This window comes from Meleagris gallopavo, chromosome 9, assembly GCF_000146605.3.
Source record: "Meleagris gallopavo isolate NT-WF06-2002-E0010 breed Aviagen turkey brand Nicholas breeding stock chromosome 9, Turkey_5.1, whole genome shotgun sequence".
NCBI lineage: Eukaryota > Metazoa > Chordata > Aves > Galliformes > Phasianidae > Meleagris > Meleagris gallopavo.
Genome location: NC_015019.2, coordinates 3,248,328 through 3,266,961, shown reverse-complemented (window position 1 = coordinate 3,266,961; position 18,634 = coordinate 3,248,328). Strand labels below are relative to the sequence as shown.

The window sequence follows — 18,634 nt, the reverse complement described above, 5'->3', positions numbered from 1 at the left end:
TGCAATTATATTATTATTGCTATGCAACAGGAGGTTTTAATTTGGGGGGGAAAAAATCTCCTTTTATTATAATGGAATAGTAATACGTTAAACTCCTAGGCAGAAATCAGTCTGGATTCTTACATGCACCTTTTTTTAATCTAAATCTAAGAAAGGTTTCTGGGCTTCCTTCATTCTGCAGCACTTTGCATAATCCTCATTAAACTACAAAATGGTGGTGGTGAGGAATTAATGGTTAATTTCCTTGTTCTGGGATGTGAGATACACCAAATACAAATAGTAGCTGGTATTCTGTCTTACTTTCAGTCAAGAGAAATTCTGCCTGAAGTTAGTACCCACTGCTTGTCATCTGTCTCTCGGCTTCTTCCAGGTTATGCTTCCCATTTCAGGAAGGGTGTTGGAAGATTTGGAAGGCTGTAGGAGGATTTGTTGCCAGACCTGACAGGCTCCTTTATTTAGCAGCAGGAGAAATGCTTGTGCTGACCCACCTGACTTAGCCAGGAGGCAGTGTGACTTCTGGCCAAAGTCCTTGAGGGCTGTGTCAGTGTTGGCTGCAAGCAGTAATAATATGGGATCACAGAATGGTTTTGGGCTGGAAGGAACCTCTAGGATCGTGTAGTTCCAACCTCCTGCTATAGCAGGGACACCCCTCTCTAGCCCAGGTTGCTCACAGCCCCATCCATCCAGCCTGGTCTTGAGCCCTGCCATGGAGGGGGCATTCACAGCCTCTCTGGGCAACCTGTGCCAGTGTCTCCCCACCCTCATAGTAACGAATTCCTTCCTAATATCTAGTCTAAATCTACTCTCTTCCACTTTAAAACATTTTCACCTTGTCCTGAAATATTACTTTTTAATATTACTTCTAACAGTAATCATATTTTTGATCTGTATTACTTTCTGTGATGCCCTTTGCTGGTGCTGGAGCAGCAGATCTCAACAGCTGTGGCACATGTTCTCATTGTTCTCATGTTCAGGTGAGGACTCACGGGGTCCCTTGGTTAGGTACCCTGGGCAGAGCTTGTTCCTACAGCCCTTTGACTACTCTATTCAGCCTCAGTGATCTCCTGGCAGCCCTACACGTGACCTGGTAAGGCAGGTAGCAGCTGCTCAGGCTCTGCTGCTTCCTTAGGCTTGTGTAATCCTGTGGTGGGTGATGCTGTTCTTAAAGCTGCCTGTGCCTATGTTCTCCAAACCTCACTGCAGCTATCCCTGCTGCTTAGCTCAGTCCTTAGAGTGAGGGGATGTGACTAAAGACTTGGTTTGGTACGTAATCTTGTTTCAACTTTCTGTATTCTCCCATGACAAAAGAAATTGTCTGTGACTCTTTACACTTAAACAATAAATAAATAAAAAAAAAAATTCAAAGAAGCTTTTAAGATTTTATGTGGCTTTCTAGCAGGTTTAAATATGAGGGAGAGGAGTAGAGGTTGTGCAGTGGTCAGATCTGTTCAGGCCTTTGAGCAATCTATTTGAAGTGCTTTAGACAGCTACGGTTTTATTTGCTCTGTCACTGGATATTGCTGTACAGAGCTCTGAAAACTCTGCTGTTAAGAAATCCAGTGCTTGATATTTTCCTTGTTATCAGGTTAATAATCCTGGAACTTGATCAGTGTAAGTATAGTGTGGGTTTCAAATATCAGCCTTCATCCCTTAAATGAAGTGTTTCCTTAGTGATGCCACTATTACTGATTGAACAGCAGTTCTATTTAGGTTTTTATTTTGTAGGATATTGATTATATTTCAGTGTGGTGATTTTCAGAGAAGGCTCTAGGCAAATACACAGCAGTTACCTTGAAGGGCTAGTGCTTAGTTTGTACAGCTGGTTGTGGCTAAGGACCTTTTAGCTGCATTTTCACAGCTTTTCACAGCCTCCAGCATATGGTTGGGTCAGGTGGTACTCTGATATTTAAGAGTGGATGAGGCTTACAGCCAGTGACATCCACAGTGAACAGTGGTTCTGGATCTGCTGACATTAAGACTCTTCTATGTCAGCATTATAGCTGCAGTAAGAGGTGATGAATAGCTGGTTAGTTTCATTAATTCTTACTTGAATGCTGCAAGGCTGAATTTAGTAAGATTTATTGAGATAACTTTTGAGTAGTTGTTGCAGGCTGGAGGTGCAGGTACTGAGTTCTTTTCTCAATTCTGTTCATTCATAGCCTTGGCTTTGACTTCTGTACAACAGTGAGTGATGCTTACAGCTTTATAAAGTTTATGGGATGCGTAAGGGGAATTGCTATTTCCTTGTTTCTGATGTTTTTATTGTTAATATTACCATTCAGTTTTCACCAGGATTCAGTTTTAAACCAGTTTAAAGTGGGAAATGTTCCACCTTTGAATGCTCAAGCAGCAAGCTTTCAAGGCCTTAAAACACATACTGCAACTTTAGTTAAAATGTCAATTTGATAATAAAGTGTACAGAAAATTTTTCATTTAGCAGTATTGAGTTCTATGCTAACCTCAAAAATTAATTCATAAATATTCTGGATAACATTTAACTTGAACCTGTATTAAAATATCATCTTTGACCAAAATCCAGAGATGCACACCCTTTTGCTATGTTGATTTTGCTCTTTGGGCCTGGCAGGCTGAAGGAGGGTGCCTTGTTCTATTTGACATCTCTCTGAGGCTGAGGAAGTCTCATTTGTACAGTGGTAATAGGTACTTGAGCTGTGCCCTTGGTAATCAGTAGCTCAGGGCTGTGTGTGACAAGCTGGGCACTGAAGGACGTGCTCCATCTGTGCTGTTCCGTTCCATGGGGAATGGACTGATATTTCCATAGCTTTCCCTGATCTCAGTAATGATGCAAACCCCTGTGCACTTAAAATAAGTGACAGTCAGCAGCTGGGTTCTTACTGTGACTTTTTTTTCCCCCACTGCTAGTGAGAAAGTGGGACCTGAATGTTGTTCTGTTGCCTAAGTGGAAATAATAAAGATTCTTCTTTTACTTGTATCATATTTACTAGATATTCTGTTGTATGCTTTTGTTTGCTTTGTTTTGGACCTGGGTCACCTAATTAAACTCTGGGGGATTCTGTTTCACCAGCAGTGATTAAATATAGGTGCTGAGCTAGCTGGGATGTGCTGAAATCATGGTGATGGGGGACTTGTACTGGAGAAGGGTGAGATGTGAGTCTTTTATAGAACAGCGTTCAATCTGTAAAGACTTGAATGTTTTACCAACACTTCTAAATCACTTCAATATTTTGTGGCCAGCTGAGAAGCTTGATAACATTTTGAGTCATCTTGCTGTAAATGAGAATTAAAACTTGTTTCATTATGCAAATCCAGGCATGAAACAGATGTCTGGCTGACTTGTAAGTCAAGAGAGTATTTCATTTACAGCAGTGCTTTGACACACCTCGCTCGTAAAAACACTTTCTGCTACCTCCATCTCAATGATGTGAGTTGAGTTGTCTTTGCACAGTGCCTTGGTGTCACACAGCTGCTTGTAGGAGCAGGGGAGCATCAGGTCCCTGTCCTCTTTGTGATGTGCACAGGATGCCAAGTGCTGGAGAGGAGCTCTTTGCCTTTTCTCTGGTTAAGGCTGTCAGCTGTGCAGTCATAGCAGCCAGACCTGAGGTGATGGGTTAAATTCAAGGGCGTGAGTCTGAAGTTTTGTTGTCTTCAGTTCATTAGCTCAAGTTCTGAAGCTTGAGACTGCCCAGTGTGGGTTGTCTGAAGCAGAGATCTGCTAGGGCACAGCTGACGAGTGCTTAGCACCAAAATAATCCTGCTTTAGCTCAGGAGCACAGAAGCATGATTGTGCTCCTTTAAGTGCTGTGCACAGGCTGAAATTGCTGAACGATTTTGAGATCAGTCTTAATGCTGTCAAACCTATATAAAGGCTGTTCTTTTTCCCTGTAACAGCTCTAGGGGCTTCTTTTGCTGCCTGTGCAACATCGTTAATGGTTGCAGTTGTTATGCTGTGCACTAGTTTGTGTGCAGATGTCCTCCTGGGCCATTTTAGGACACATTTTAGGGTGATGCAAGGAGAAGGCAGTAGATCTTGTGGAGCTTTGTAATATGCACACTGGTACTATTTCATTCTCTGTTCTTCTGCATGTTGGGGTGTATTTTTACAAGCTAAATGTTTATACATTGCTTTATAATATTCTTGTCTGCTAGTTTCTCAGTAGAATGGTTTACATAAAACAAGAATTACTTGCACTGACTTTAAATATGGTGTTTTACGGAGTTCAGTGCAGTGGATCCTGTTCCATTAAACAGCTTCACTTCCTTCTTAGTATATGCCATATACCTGAAATGATGCTGTCTATAAATGATGATATTTCAGAAGTTTGAGCTGACCCAACATATGTTTCTGAATTGTAATGAACTCCCATAGGCAGTGTGGGGCACTTTTTTATTTATGTATTTTTTTCAGAACCAGTATCTTCCTTTTGTTTTCGACCTTGGACAGTTTCACACAACTCAGTTTAAACAATAAACAAACTTGCTTTGGCTTCAAGGAGCCTAAACTGAATGGCCTTGGAGAGAATGCATTGGCTTTTCTGATATAGCAGCAGCTTTGTAATATCTTTGCAGTGGGAAGTGCAGCTCAATCTCTGTGTTGCAGAAGCCCTCTTTAGGCAATATATTGTTTGCATACTCATCTGACCAGCGCTGCTGGTGTACAAATGTAAGTCCAAACAGCTTTCATCTAAAACTCTTATAACTCAGTGCAAAATAAGAGGGAATGCAGTTGGGGGGATGTGTAGCAAGTCAAACTGAATGGCTCAGAAGAAATAGTCATTGCAACTGATGTCTGGTGCTGTGTCATACTTATGGTTGTTTTGAAGGAGGAATTATCACTGCTTTTTTTTTTTAGGCACCTTTGTGTATAATGATCACATGAAAGAAACCAGAGTTGCTTGTTGGAGCGTTTGCCAAAGGTTGATCTAATTAAGGGGAACAAATGTTGCGAATACAGCAAAGCTGAGCCCTTAAGGTCATTAAAAAGCAGCTTTTCGAGCTTGATGTGGTGAGAGAAGCAGGAGTATTGGGTGAATGCATTGCAGTAAATAATGTGGTTGAAGAGATGAGGCAGGAAGATGTTTCAGTAGAATCTCAAAGGCTTCAGAAAACTGGAGTTTGTCTGAAACTAGAAATATTTCTGCGAAAGTTGAATTATATTGGGATAAATAATGAAGGGATATAGGTTACATCTTGAAAAGACTGTATGAATGCTTCTGAAAGAGTTACCCATTGGGCAGCAGCTCCTTCTGCAGACACATTAGTGGAAGTTCTCCTGCCCGTCCTAATGGATTTGATGGTATGAACTGATAAGTCACTTAAGACACGGAATGCATTGGAGAGTCTTGCTTGTACGAATCGGTTTATTCTGAGAAACAGCACCTCTTTATGTTTCCTGTAAGTTCACTCCCTTGCCAAGGGAAAAGTTCCTGCAAAAAAATGCTTTTCCCTATCCCCCCCATCTTGCAAACAAATTACCAAAACAGCTCATCCCTAATGATACAGTACTGCAGGCAGATGAAAAGCCTGAATGCAGCCTATCCAAAGACTCCAAGTAATATACGGGTAGAGAAGAACGTCCAGAATGCTTATTTTAATTCAAGTGTTGTCACATTCACCTAAGGCTTTATAATATTAAAAGTCTGAGGACCCAATTCAGCTTTGAACTTCATCTTCATCTTTGATGCTTCCTGGCAAGGAGAACTTTTAAACTGAGACAGGGGAGGTTTAGGTTGGGTAATATCCAACCTAATATAGGAGGAAGTTTTTCACACAGAGGGTGGTGAGGCACTGGAACAGGTTGCCCAAGGAGGCTGTGGATGCCCCATCCCTGGAGGCATTCAAGGCCAGGCTGGATATGGCTCTGGGCAGCCTGGGCTGCTGGTTAGTGACCCTGCACACAGCAGGGGGTTGGAACTGGATGAGCATTGTGGTCCTTTTCAACCCAGGCCATTCTATGCTCCTGTGCTTGGAGTTAAGGTGACAGGTTAGCTGCTTGGGAAAGCAGGCTGCTTTGTACTGTTCTCAGTACTGTATGAACTGTTTTTGCTGAAAGTACAAGATGGGGAACTTCTCCAACTGCTGACTTTGTTAGCAGTGTAACATAATGACATGCTGATTGCTATTTTCCCTTTTGTTTTCATATCTCTGTTTTCTGTTGCTTGGATGGATATGTTTGTTCAAACTCATCTTCTGATGGCAACTGTTGGGTAGGTGTAGGATGAATAATTGTTTTTCTGCACAGTTCAGTGTTTGTTGGAATGCATCAAATTTCAAGAGGCTTTATCCAAAGCATCTTCATGCTTTGTGATAAAGTGGTTCAGTGACCAAAATCTAAAATAGTCTGCTCAAATTGCAGCTATAGCATTTTCCCTTTGGGGAAGAATGGAACTTTCCTGCACTTTTTTTCTGCTGTGACCTTGTATTTAAACTACATGTCATTTCTGGGTACACACTGGCATGGTTATTAAACTGATAATGCACAGAAACTTGGAAAACTTAAGGAGCTGTTTTGGAAGTGAGTCATTTTACTCCACAGTTCAATCTGCTGTTGCTAGCAGCTGATCATCTGAATAAATGCTTCAAAATAAAGGTTGTCATGTCCTAAAGTAAAAATACTGGCTTTAAATTCCTCTTGTAGTCTGTTCAAGGATGCCATCTGTTGATAAATAAATGTGTTCTCAGGTTCCTTATTCCCAGGAACTGTTTTTTGTTGGTAACTTTCACCTATAATCTCTCATTTAGTCAAGTATGGAAGAATTAGACATTAGTGATTCATAAATGGAAGGAGAATAAAATGCCAAACGTTCCTGTTGGTGGATTGGATCTGTTCAGTTCATTTGACTAATAAGTAAAGCAACTTAATTTTGAAAAGTGTACCTTTCCTGATGGGTGCTGAATAGCTTGCTAGTACTTTCTACCTTAAAAAAAATGGATCTGAAACACAGCCCACATCCAAACACCAAGAACATGTTATTAAAACAGAATAACAAGCTGAACAAAAACCCATAGTGCTATTATTCTCATCATTTATCATGCTTGATAATTCTTCTGCCTGTTGCCTTTGGACATCAAGGATGTGTCAGTGATTCAGGTTTTAGTTGAAAATCAGGCACGTTTTAGAGAATACTCATGCAGTGGTAGAGGCTGTGCTGGGAAACAAAATACTCAATCTTGCTTGGGCATTCATCTTGTAAAGAAAGCTTGTTAGTTTTGGATCTCTGATTTGTTTTAATTAGCTGGACTTTAGGCTTGGTAACATTATTAACTGTACTTTGTAAAAATGAGAAGTATTAGGTTACTTGCATTATTTCCTGCCCTGAAGAGTGAAAGCTGGAGCAACTAATGAGCTATTACATGATCTTCTGATTCACAGAAGCATCTTGCAAGACCAGGGAAGGCTGTTGAGGGGAAGCAGCTCAGTTTTTCAGGTAGTGTGTTGTCCTGTGGCCTGGTGGTTACCCATAAATAAGTGCATACTGAAATCCGAAGAGCAGATAGCAGTGTAATTTCTGCAGGTAACAGCAAATTTAACGGCTGAAAATCCTGCATTGTTGGAAGCCAGTCAGGAGTGCATCTGTCACAGAGAACTTTCCATTACAGTAGAAATACTTGTTCTGCCTCATTACAGTGTTGTAATTTTTAAAATTGTTGTTCATGCCTACCTGTGACATTTCTGAAATCTAAGCATCTTGCTAATATCCTTCCATCTTCCCAAGTGATGTTATCACATTGGCTCCATTTTGGATTCCAAACGTTTCCAGCTTGTAACTGCCCTGTTCCAAGTTCCAGACTTAGTTTCACTTTTCTGCACTGATACACCTGCTCCAGGCTATTGGAATCATACCTGACAGCCAGGTGGGTGGAGGTGTATCAGCCGAGGATCTGGAAGGGAAGGTTCACTTAGTGTGAATGTGTTAAATCTTCAGATGCTCTCAAAGAGTGAGGATGTCATGTATCAACAAGTCAGCAAGTGCCTCAGTATCCCAGCTGGACGAGGATAGCAAAAACCTTTGCAGTTGCTTAGACATGGATTGACATGACTTGGGTGAGTCAGAGTCGTGTGGGAGTAAAGCAGAACACGGGAACAGAAGCAGAGAAGCCTGCATGCTTTGTAAAGCTGTTCTCTCCTGGCAGGCACAGCATCACTGGCTGTTGTTTGGGTTCCTATCAGGACTTACATTAAGATTTCCCCCCCTCTTGCTCTGTCCCTCCAGTGATGAGGGAACCAATGTGACTGTTTAATTCTGTTTTCAGGTAATTAAAACTAGGCTTGTGTAGTAAATTATGTAGCTGTCCTACTTGTATTTTGCTCTCAGGCTTTGCCAGGGCATCACTGGTCTGTCATTGTGAACAGGATATCCCTTTCATTGCGACGTGACAAAGACACTGAGTGGTAATTACATGATGTGTGCTGGCTTTATCTGAAGTTAGGTTGGCCAACTCTGCTATGCATAACTTGGGAGTGATGAGGAGTGTTCTTTGAGAAGAGGAATTGCCTCTAGACAGTTAAAAGTATTGGGTTATAAGACTTGCAGCCCAGGAACTAGGGGCAAAGAGAGTGAAAATGGACTGAACCACGCTACTGGATTTTGTGTTAGAAAGTGTGTATGACACATGAAAGTCAAGGTTCAATAATTGTACCTAATTCTGCTTTTTTCTCTTTTTTCCTAATGGTATATGTGACTTAGATTGTATAGCCTTTCCTTCTAGCAGCTGCTTTTCATGCAGTGAGATGTTGGTAACTTGCTTACATTTCTGCATCAGTTAAGAAATCAAACAGAAAAAGGTATGTTTGTGCATGTTGTTGCTTGATTCAGGACTTGAGCCAGAAGACAAGTTAGCAGAAATTTGATGCGAAGCACTCAAAGGGTGCTGCTTTGTAATGGTGCTTATGTAAAACTCCTGTGGTCAGTAATTGCTGTAACTCTTGGTTTCCCCTTAGAGGCTTATTATTCAATAGCCAGTTCTTAATTCAGTGTTTACAGAGACTTCTGTGGCCAGTGCTCATCTTATCTTGAGCTCCCAACTGCATTTTGCTTTGAGTTCAGTGCTGACCCTATTGAATAAATACCTGGCGTGTTGCCCTGCCTTCCTCCCTTCCTAATCTGACTGCTGTATCCTGTCCTTTGAGATTTGGGGTAGTGTATGGCTGGCTCAGCAGAGATTTCCCAGGTGCCTCCAGAATTAATTTTGCCTTCTTTTCATGCTTGCAGTAGACGCTATTCAAAGACCTCAAAAGCTTCAGCTTTCAAGGATTTAAAGTCATGAAAGCACTGAGTTCACTTGAAATTGCCTTTGAATTACCAGGTCTGCTTTTAGTCTGAGGTTTGAATTTGGAATCGGCGTTCCACGTGAGTGAAAAAATGCTCTGCTAAACTACAAAAATATATCTAGTTAGTAGTAGTGCCTGTAAATACATGGGCAGGGAGGGACAACTCAGGCACGACTGATGGTGCCTGCTTTTTTAAAAACTGTCTTAACACTTCATTATGTGGAATGATTGCATTGCATTTCCAGGCAGCGCTTGAGGCAGTACTCAGCAATGCTCTGTTCAGGTGGCTGCAGTTCCCAATCTCAGTTCTTCCATAAAATCTGCAGTCACGGTGTTCTGCTATCTCTGTGGTTCTTGGAATGTCCTTCAGGTAAACAGACTGCAGTCACAGCACAGTCTGGTGGTGTTTGTGAAGAAAGCCATGCTTTGTACTTCTCACGCTGTGTGCGTTTTGCAGTGTGAAGGCAAAATAATTACTGCATCTCCAGAAAACCAAGTGCTGAAGTTAAGAATAAGTAAAAGACCTCAATTGTGAGAGCATGTTAGAGCAAAGTTTTAACGTGTGTTTTGTTTGGAGATACTGAACTAATTAGACAGTAAGATATACATATATCCAGCTCTTCACAGTGTGTATATATAATTTTAAAGAATGTATGCAGGCTTATGGGAGGCTGCGTGAGCAAGTGGGGATGCTCATCTGTGTCCTGTGCATTGTAAGTACCTGAACGTGGGCTTGGACTCATCTGAAGCTGACACCAACAAGCTTTCTATTTACTCTTGCAATCTGTGTAATCAGACTTACACTGGAAAATTATCACCAGGAGTAATTAACTTGTGGGTCAGACAGATTGCAGAAGTGCTAGGTGTGCATCTGGTGAGCCATCAGAGTCAGCTGTGCAGGTTCTCTATTAGTGCTATCTCGAACCTACTGCCATACCCTTTCCCTTCCTCTACCAAAGCTGCACTGCTTTTTGTCTGTGTGAAACTTTACAGTCTAGAAACAGTTGTATACTGAAGGCTCAGAAGTAATCAAAAGTTTCTTGAAACAGTTTGTGGTTGAAATTCATCCTTTATTATGTGCTTAGCAGTATGAATTGTTGCACAGTTGCAGATGCGCTGCAGAAAGGATTTTGATGGCTAATCTCACAGCTCCATATGTTGGTCCTGCTGCAGTATTAATATGTACCTGGGTGTCTTCAGTATCCCCGTGCAGCCTGTGCTCAGGGGCCTTCCAGACCGAAGCAGAATGTCCTGTTCTGTAGCTCTAATTTCGTTACTTTTCACATTTGCTTTGGATTTTTGTGTAGTAAGAAAAAACAGTTACTGAAAAGCTGGTGGTGTCACAACTGAAGCACGTGTTGTGTGATGCTTCCTCTTTTTTCACCAGACATCTGCTAGTTTCATATGAAGCTTCCTATTTCGGTTAGAGCTGGTGAGTAATTACTCCCTGTTCACCTTTGTCGTGCACACTGTGACACTTCAGACTGTTAATGTTTTTTCCTGTGTCTTTGCTGCTGTTACACCCAGCCTACTCCTCCTTTTTGCTCTGCCTCTTCCAGTTCCTTTGCTGTTGAGAGAGGGACAGGTAGCAGAATAGGTTGTGCCTCAAGCCATGGGATGGATGTTGCTGGAAAGGAAGGGGGAACCTGCCTAGGGACACTGAGACTGAGCACAAGCTGGTCCAAACAGGTGGCAATGTACAAATTAACCAAGTAAAAAAAATTCATTCTGCATCAGTATCTTACCTGGATGGAGTGAGTTTTCTGGATGTCTTTTTATTCCCATTTAAAAAAAAAGGGGATTTATGAAAAGAGCATTTGTCCTGTAGAGCAGTTCTTATGAATACCAGAAGGTGGCATAATTGATTTTCCTAAAATACACAGGATGCTACTAAGCTCATGGTAAAGCTGTTGGTCAAATGTTGATCTAAGGAGGGTTGGCCTTCAAAGTTTAAGGGATCTATTTAGAGCTCTGTATATCCTGTTTCTTTTTTTTTTTTTCTCTAAATGCGAGAGCTGGTGGGATTAATGCTGGCTTTAGATATAAAAGTTTGTGAAGCTGGAAGCACTTTAAAGTGCAGGCTGGAAAGTATTTGTCCATAACGTATAGGGGAATTCTTTCCCAACATGCGTTTCTAAATCTTGTCTAACAATATCCTGTCTTGCATTAATGGGAGAGCATTTTGCTCTACTATTTGGCAAGAAGAAGCCAATTCCTGCCTGTTTTAAGTTCTTTGGGTGAACTGCTGCTTTACAGGAACAGTTCATGATAAGGTAATTCAGTTGTATGCAGCAACACTTCTAGGGTTCTAGAAGCAGTAAGTGGAAAGTGTTTGGGGGAGAAAAAAAGCACATAAGCATTTAAGTATCGAGCTGGAAATGGATTTTTTTTATTTTCGTCTGTTAAACTGGATACTTGGTCTTTGCACAGTGTTACCGTGCATGGGGTGAGAAGAACTTGGTGTAATAAGACATTAGATAACATCAGACGTGGTGCTTGCACTGTTAGAGCAGCTTATTTCTAGTGCAACTATGCTGTGGATCTCAAGCAGCAGTTGGATGTATTCTAAAGGTAGGTGATGGAATTCAGAGTTTGAAGGGACTTACTGTCAGGGGGAGATGTGGATGGTGGTGGTTTCACAGCAGGACGTGCTTTGTCTGAATAGCAAAATGATTTTGTGTTGTGCTAAACTAGCCCAGAACTTTGGAAGTATTGCATTACATCGTGTTTTTTTTCTTGGCTTCAGCTCCCTCTGGCAGACAAACACCTGAATTACAGCTGCTTTGAGTTAACACTTCAGAGAAAGGTCAGGCCTGGTTCAAAGCTCATGCAGTTGCTTAGTGTTGTATGTGTATATATCAAAAGACACTTTTTCTGTCAGAAGTCACCTGCTGTGGGGGCTCCTGGAAGCACTGACCTCCAGTTTTCCTTAGGGATGAGATGTTCTGCACATCCAAAGTTCATCGAGGCACTCGTCTGCAATATAAAGCATACCTGAAAGTGTTATGAAATGAAGATTTATGATTAGGAGACTAAGCTAGTTAGTTTGAATACTTAATAGTGTTTAAAATCCAAACAAGATTAACATTATGAATTTTCCTAAAAACAGCTTTTGCTGGTTTTGCTGTGCATGGTTTTCCATGCAGTATGCCTTGGCTTGGTCCTAAATTATCTGAGCAGTTATGTTTATGCTGTCACTATATTGGGATGTTATAACTGTGGGGTTGTTCGCTCTAAGTGAATATCTTAAAGCTGTCATTTTAGATTTGCTTCTGGAAGCAAATTCACAGTTTATGCATCTGCCCACTGTAACAAACTTGAGTGAAATAAATAATTGGCACCTTTTGAAACTTTGCCTTGGGAAAGTTCAGCTTGCTTTAAATTATAGTCTCATCAATTCCAATGCAAAATGTAATTGGTACTTTCCTTTCTATATTAAGCAGGGATTTTGGCATTTGATGATGAACTAAATGTGAGTGTATTTCTAAAGCAACTTTGCGATCGTTTCTGTGCTCAATCTTTTTTGGAGTCCTGTGTTTTTTATCTGTCTTAACCATGAAGATTGTGCTTGCTTCCGAATAGAAGAACATCAAACCAGGTTGTTTGGATTTGCTTTCCTTTTCAAACAGGTAGCATACAGGTTATTGCTGACCTAATTTCTGAGGAAGAGGGGAGGGTCCTGAACAAATAGCCCAGGGAGGATTCCCCATATATCTTTTGGGAAGAAGTTTTTGGACTCCACCTGCCTTTAACGAATGGGAGGAGTTGATTCCTGGTCACCTATGGCTTATAAGATTTTATTTTTTTTCTTCATATATGAAGGGCTTTTTGTATTGTACTGCCTCTGACTCAGCTGGTCCAGCTTCTATCCTGGTCCCACCTGTTCCTCATTCCATTTAGATGGAACAATCTTGAAGGCTCTATGATAGAGAAACTGTTCTGTTTTTCATACTGGTGGGGGAAAGTGCTGATGATAATGAGAAATCTCTCAGCTTTTTGCTATGTAAGCTTTCATGTGCCTTTGTGTGGAGACGAGCCGAGCTTTGAAGCTTGAGTTATTTTATTAAAATTTATATCTAACATAAGACAAACTGATGATGTAATTGATCAACTCTCTTAATTATCATTTCTTTTGTGACTTAAAGTAAACCAGCAAGCAGCAGTGAAATAACCATGTGCAGCATGGCACAGTTGCTTCAAGTCTTGCCTAGAATGAGTGTTCCCACTGTTTTCTTGATGTTTTTTTTCTTGGCTCACAGGTTACACATAATGACTTACAATGGCCTGTAGCATCAGCATCTTTCTCTGAACCTTTTGTCTGCCTCAGTCTTCCCTGAGGGACTTTGGCCTTGGGATAAGGCCTTCAGCCTGCCCACGTTGGCTGTGCAGGATTGTGGGTCAGCAGACTGGATCCATCTATGCTGACACAACACAGCAGGACTTGCTGTGCTCAGAAAGCTGATCTTTTTGTCTCTTAAAGAAGTTGATCACTGCTCTTACTGTGTTTCTATAGTGATTCAGTCTGCTTTATCCTTGCTTCCCCATGCCTGGCCTTCTAAACAGGGACTGCCTTACATGTGTGCAGGAGGACAAAAACCCATCCTGATTAATGATAGTAAGGTGTAGGGAATGCAAAATGACTAATAGCTTCTGTGTAAAGGAAATAAAGAGCCTGTGTGCTTCTATTTCAGAATATTTCTTGAAGACATCAATGGGCACATCACTAACGTCACTTGCAGCTTGCTGTCTGGTACATGGGATGTGTTGTCAATGTTTGGTCCTCTGTCCAAGGACATTTAAAAGGAGTCCTTTTAATTACAGAACTGCTTAATATATTGGTATCGTATCATCCAGTGTGTAAACGTTTGTGCATACTTTACTAAAACAAATTGCACAGCCAACAAACCCTAGCAGCTGTGTGAAATTTGCTTTGAAATAAATTCTTCGTAGCCTACAGATTGACCTAATAAAAACCTGTTGCTTTGGACCAATTGTTTTCAGGAGGGTCAGTCTGGCTAACATGCCTGTACATCCAGATCTCTGTGGTGATTTACTAAACATAACCACCTGGGGAAGGTGAGCACAGTTCTCTCCCTAAATCAGTGTCAATTCAAAACATTTCCTTTGGGCTGTGTGTTGTCAGCAGAGTACGTGGGCTCAGAGCAAAACTTGGAAACCTCCATTAACTGTTTGGTTTTAACTCCTACTAAAACACTTATTTTCCTAATAGTTTTATGTAGTTTGCTCAATTGAAGTTGAGACTTTTGGTTTTTGCCTTGCTGTGACCTGTAGTTTGACATGGAGTTAAAATCATGTCTTTGACTCTTGGAAGTGATTTCCACTGTGAATCTTACCTCTGTTTTTTAGAGCAGAGCCCTCTTCAAGAATCCACGCAACACCTCTAGAAGTGCAGTGGGGGGAAAAAAAAGCTACTTCCATGGCCAGGAAAGCACACTTAGCATTATTTGCTATTTCTGAGGACTCTGCACCATCACAAACCATACCTGAAACTGAATTACCATTTCTTGGTCCTTCTTGAGCAGCCATCTCAAGAATAAAGCTAGAGAATTAAAATGAAGTATTTTCTGTGATATTTTGTAAGGTAACTCATTTGCATTTTAGAGACTGTGTATATCTTCGATGGTGCAATTGTTTCCAGAAGATGCTGTAACTTAGATAAGTTACTGTGGATATCTTATTAGAGCTCTGGAGTTGTATTTTAATTTTCTTCTATGTTAAAATGGCCTCGTTCAGCAGTATGCATCAGTTTAATGTGTTGGTAGTTGTAAGATGAACAAAGGACCAGAGCAGTTCCTTCCAATCTGAAATGGAGTTTCTGCCTTCAGCCTGAAGCAAACTGTACTGGGGTTAAAATCATTTAAAAGAGGTGTTAACCATTTTTTTTTAAATGTGAAAAGGCTTTGAATCACTTAATTTTTATAACACCAGGTATGGGGATGAAATATCAAAAGTTCAAAGATGTTTGAAAGACTTTGAGCATCAGCATTGGAACCTCTTTTTTTGGCTGTCACTGAGTCTGGAGCTTTATCTTAAGCACTGCCAGTAAAAAATAGTCTAATGTTAGCAAACATAATTTGTGATGCAATGAAATATTTCAACCTTCCTGTCCACGTTTCTAAATGTAAGTGGGAGCCACTCACTGTAGCTTTGAATGTTCTTTATGGTTAAAATGAACACAGGGTTCTGAGAGTTGGTGATGATTTCTCAGGTCCTGCCAGAAAGGGTTTGCAAGGCTGAGAGAAAGCTCCTGTGCAGCAGAGCCCTATTTCCACCTAGTGGTTTCAGCTCTCAGATGCACAGCAGATGAATGAAAGGAGGGATGTAAGCAGCTGGCAGGAGCACAGCAAATGATTTGGCTGAATAAATGCTTTTAGCTTTTCTTTTTGTGCACTTTAAATTAGAGTGAAAAAATAAGTTTGTCTTAAAGCTGATGAAAATTCAGTGGCACATCCAGGAAGAAGTTAAGCTAAAGCTGCTTGGTTTTCCTATAGGAGTCCATGGCGTTCCAAGACTCAAATAAGTATTCTCAAATGAGTGTGTACTAATAATGCTGCTGTCTTTGGTCACATCATGCTGTATGTGACTGTTTCTTCTTTGAAAAACCACAAAGGGAGGGAAGCCTGATAGGGAATTCAAAGGTGGTTTAAAAGTTGTGTGGGAAATACACCTACCCCAGGAATGTGAGCGTGCTGTGCTAGAAGTGAATTTGTAGTTCATAATATGGTGCATTTTGCAAAAGGGAGCAAAGGCAATTGTAGCAACAGTGTGCATATGTTAACGTGGGAATAGCTTGGTGTCCTAGGAGCACAAAGGAAAGAGCAGGATGGAATGAGAAGGGAGAGGATCACAGGGGGAACAGTTCCTGCTATGATGGGGAGTAGCCCAGACCGCCACAATGATCAGCACTCACGTAAGTGCTGGTTGCAGGCTTTGCTGTATGGCCTCAGTCACTTCCCACCATGTCAGCAGCTCAAGACTGTGAATTGGCTCCTTGGGACTTGGGCTGTGGTCTTTTTTCCTTCTTGTGCCACCTGTTGAGTTACTTCATGGAGGAGCTTCCAGCAGCCGTGCTCGATGCTGTGCCACTCACTTCCTTTGCTGTCTGTGCAGTGTGGGTTTGGAAAGAGCAGCATGGAAATAATTGCTTAAAAAGCAAAGGCTTCTTTCTCGTCTTTTGTATACAACATAAAAGATCAGCAAGACACTTGGATAATAAGTAGAATGTAACTTCAAGTTTGAAAGAATCTAATATTTAACTTAAAAGCAAACTTGCTTGAAGTCACGGCTCTTAAATGAGGAAATGGTCCCACGGAGCTGCTCAGTCTGACTCCTTAACTTTAAAATTCATTTAAATGCTGAAGCAAAGCAGAGCTCTGGTTTGCTGCTTTAATGTAGCTTTTTCATAGCACTCACCCAGGAATAACCCCTTCTTCAGCAAGAGGGAATCTGCATGGTGCTGTAATGCTGCTTTTGGCCATCAGGACTGTTGAGTTTCGGGTTGAAAGGAAAAGCAGTATAATATGAGGACAGAAAATGTGGTGTTTTCAGTGTTCAGAATAATATGCTGAGATCTTCTGCTAAGACTCGTTCACATAAGGCATATTTAGGTAGTATTTTATCAGGGAGTACTTAACTGATTTGGGACCATTGGGAAGACATTTGATTTATGATGATGTGCACATAGGGGATTTGTTTCTCATGTGGTTCCTTTTGAAAGTGAAAGGCATTTCTCTGGTTTTGGAGTACCTCGTACTGCTGCTTCTTTCAGATCTGTGCTTTTTGTGCATTTTGTGATCAGTAGTGTGCAGTGCTGGGAGCAGATTAAGTTGGGTGGTGCTCAGGTTTTATACACTTCTAAAAATGTTAAGTTTACGGTTATCGATTTCTTTCTTTTTTTCTTCTGTAAGGGTTTAAATTAGATTGCTCATCAACTAGATGGAAAAACAAACACAGGCAGAAGCATACAAAGGAGAGGAGGTATTTGAGCACAAATGTTGCACTCTGTGCACAGTGATCTTGTTGGCCTCGGAATTGAGGGGTACATCTTTCTGGATGTCTGTTGGTTGACTTAGTACTAGTCAATATGTGGCAATGACTGTACTGCTAAAGTGGACTTCTTCTTCATCAAAAACAGATACAGATAGTATTAACACAGCTACTTCTGAAAAGGTTGTTCTTGTGTCATTCTCACGTGTCAGCAGTGCTGCAGTTGATAAACAAAATCATAGAATTGAATTGTTTGAGTTGGAAGGAACCCTTAAAGTCCATCTGGTCCAACTCCTGCACTGAGCTGGGACACCCACAGCTCCATCAGTGCTCAGAGCCCATCCAGCCTGACCTTGGGTGTCTGCAGGGATGGGGCACCACCACCTCTCTGCGCAACCTGTAATGAACTCCTTGGGTTGGGTAGAGCAGGGGGTGCAGACTTCAGATGACTAGTAGGTGATGGCACTAGCTCAAAATGAAGAAAGAAAACAGCATCATCTGCTTGTTATAAAGGAGTTTCTATGTGGATGGTAAATGTAAAAAGGAAATTTGCATACAAATTCAAAATCCTGGGATTTTCTGTATGGTTACAGGACCTGCTATCTGATGTCTTTCAAATGAAGTTTTAGGCCTTCAGTGTAGCAGTGCAGGACAGGACGATCTAGCAGTCTGCTATGCATGTGGGCATTTGTGCAATTTGTGGGTGCACAGGTGTGGATGCTGACATGTGAATGCGTACATTCTCCTGAAAGTGTAGGACTCGATGCTGAAAATGCATACTTGCTATTTGTGGGACTGCTGTTTTCTTATTATTTGTAGCATATGAATAATCTGTCCTTATTCATGTCCGTGCTGCACTCTTTGAGTAGCAGCTCCTGTCTTAATGCTGCTAATGTGTGATTATGAATCCCAAAGAACTGGGTTTGCTCGGTACGTGTATCTAGCCTTGAATTCATCCTGGGATGTGATCTTCCTGGATTATTTTAGTTCAATGCTTGTGGCTATGGTAACAGTTTTAAATGCACAAAACTATTTTTGGGAAACACTTTCAATAATAACTATCAGAAGCAGCAATTATCGCACGGTGACTTCATCCCTCAAATAAACTTAACAATGTGGGTTTCACCTCTGGAAAAACTCATCAGAGTGTTACTAAGTGCTATTAAATTGCTTTAAAAATTAATAGGAATCCTGCTCTTTGTTCCGTTCTTTATTGCTGAACGGCGTGGCAGGGTGTTGGCTTTTTTTGTGATGGGATTAAGCTGTCCTGATGAACAGAAACATTGTCACGCTGCACAAAGACTGTTCTGAAATCTGTAGAATAAACGTCTCCAATAGCGCTGATACTGTCTACAGTGGCCATAAGGGGGGTCTGAT

At 41.1% G+C, this 18,634-nt stretch overlaps 1 protein-coding gene across 2 annotated transcripts in view; it reads left to right on the top strand.

The window, feature by feature from the left end:
- The window catches only part of LOC100549782 (kelch-like protein 13), a 66,826-nt gene that overhangs the window by 16,314 nt on the left and 31,878 nt on the right, over positions 1 to 18,634 (top strand). The window lies entirely within an intron of this gene.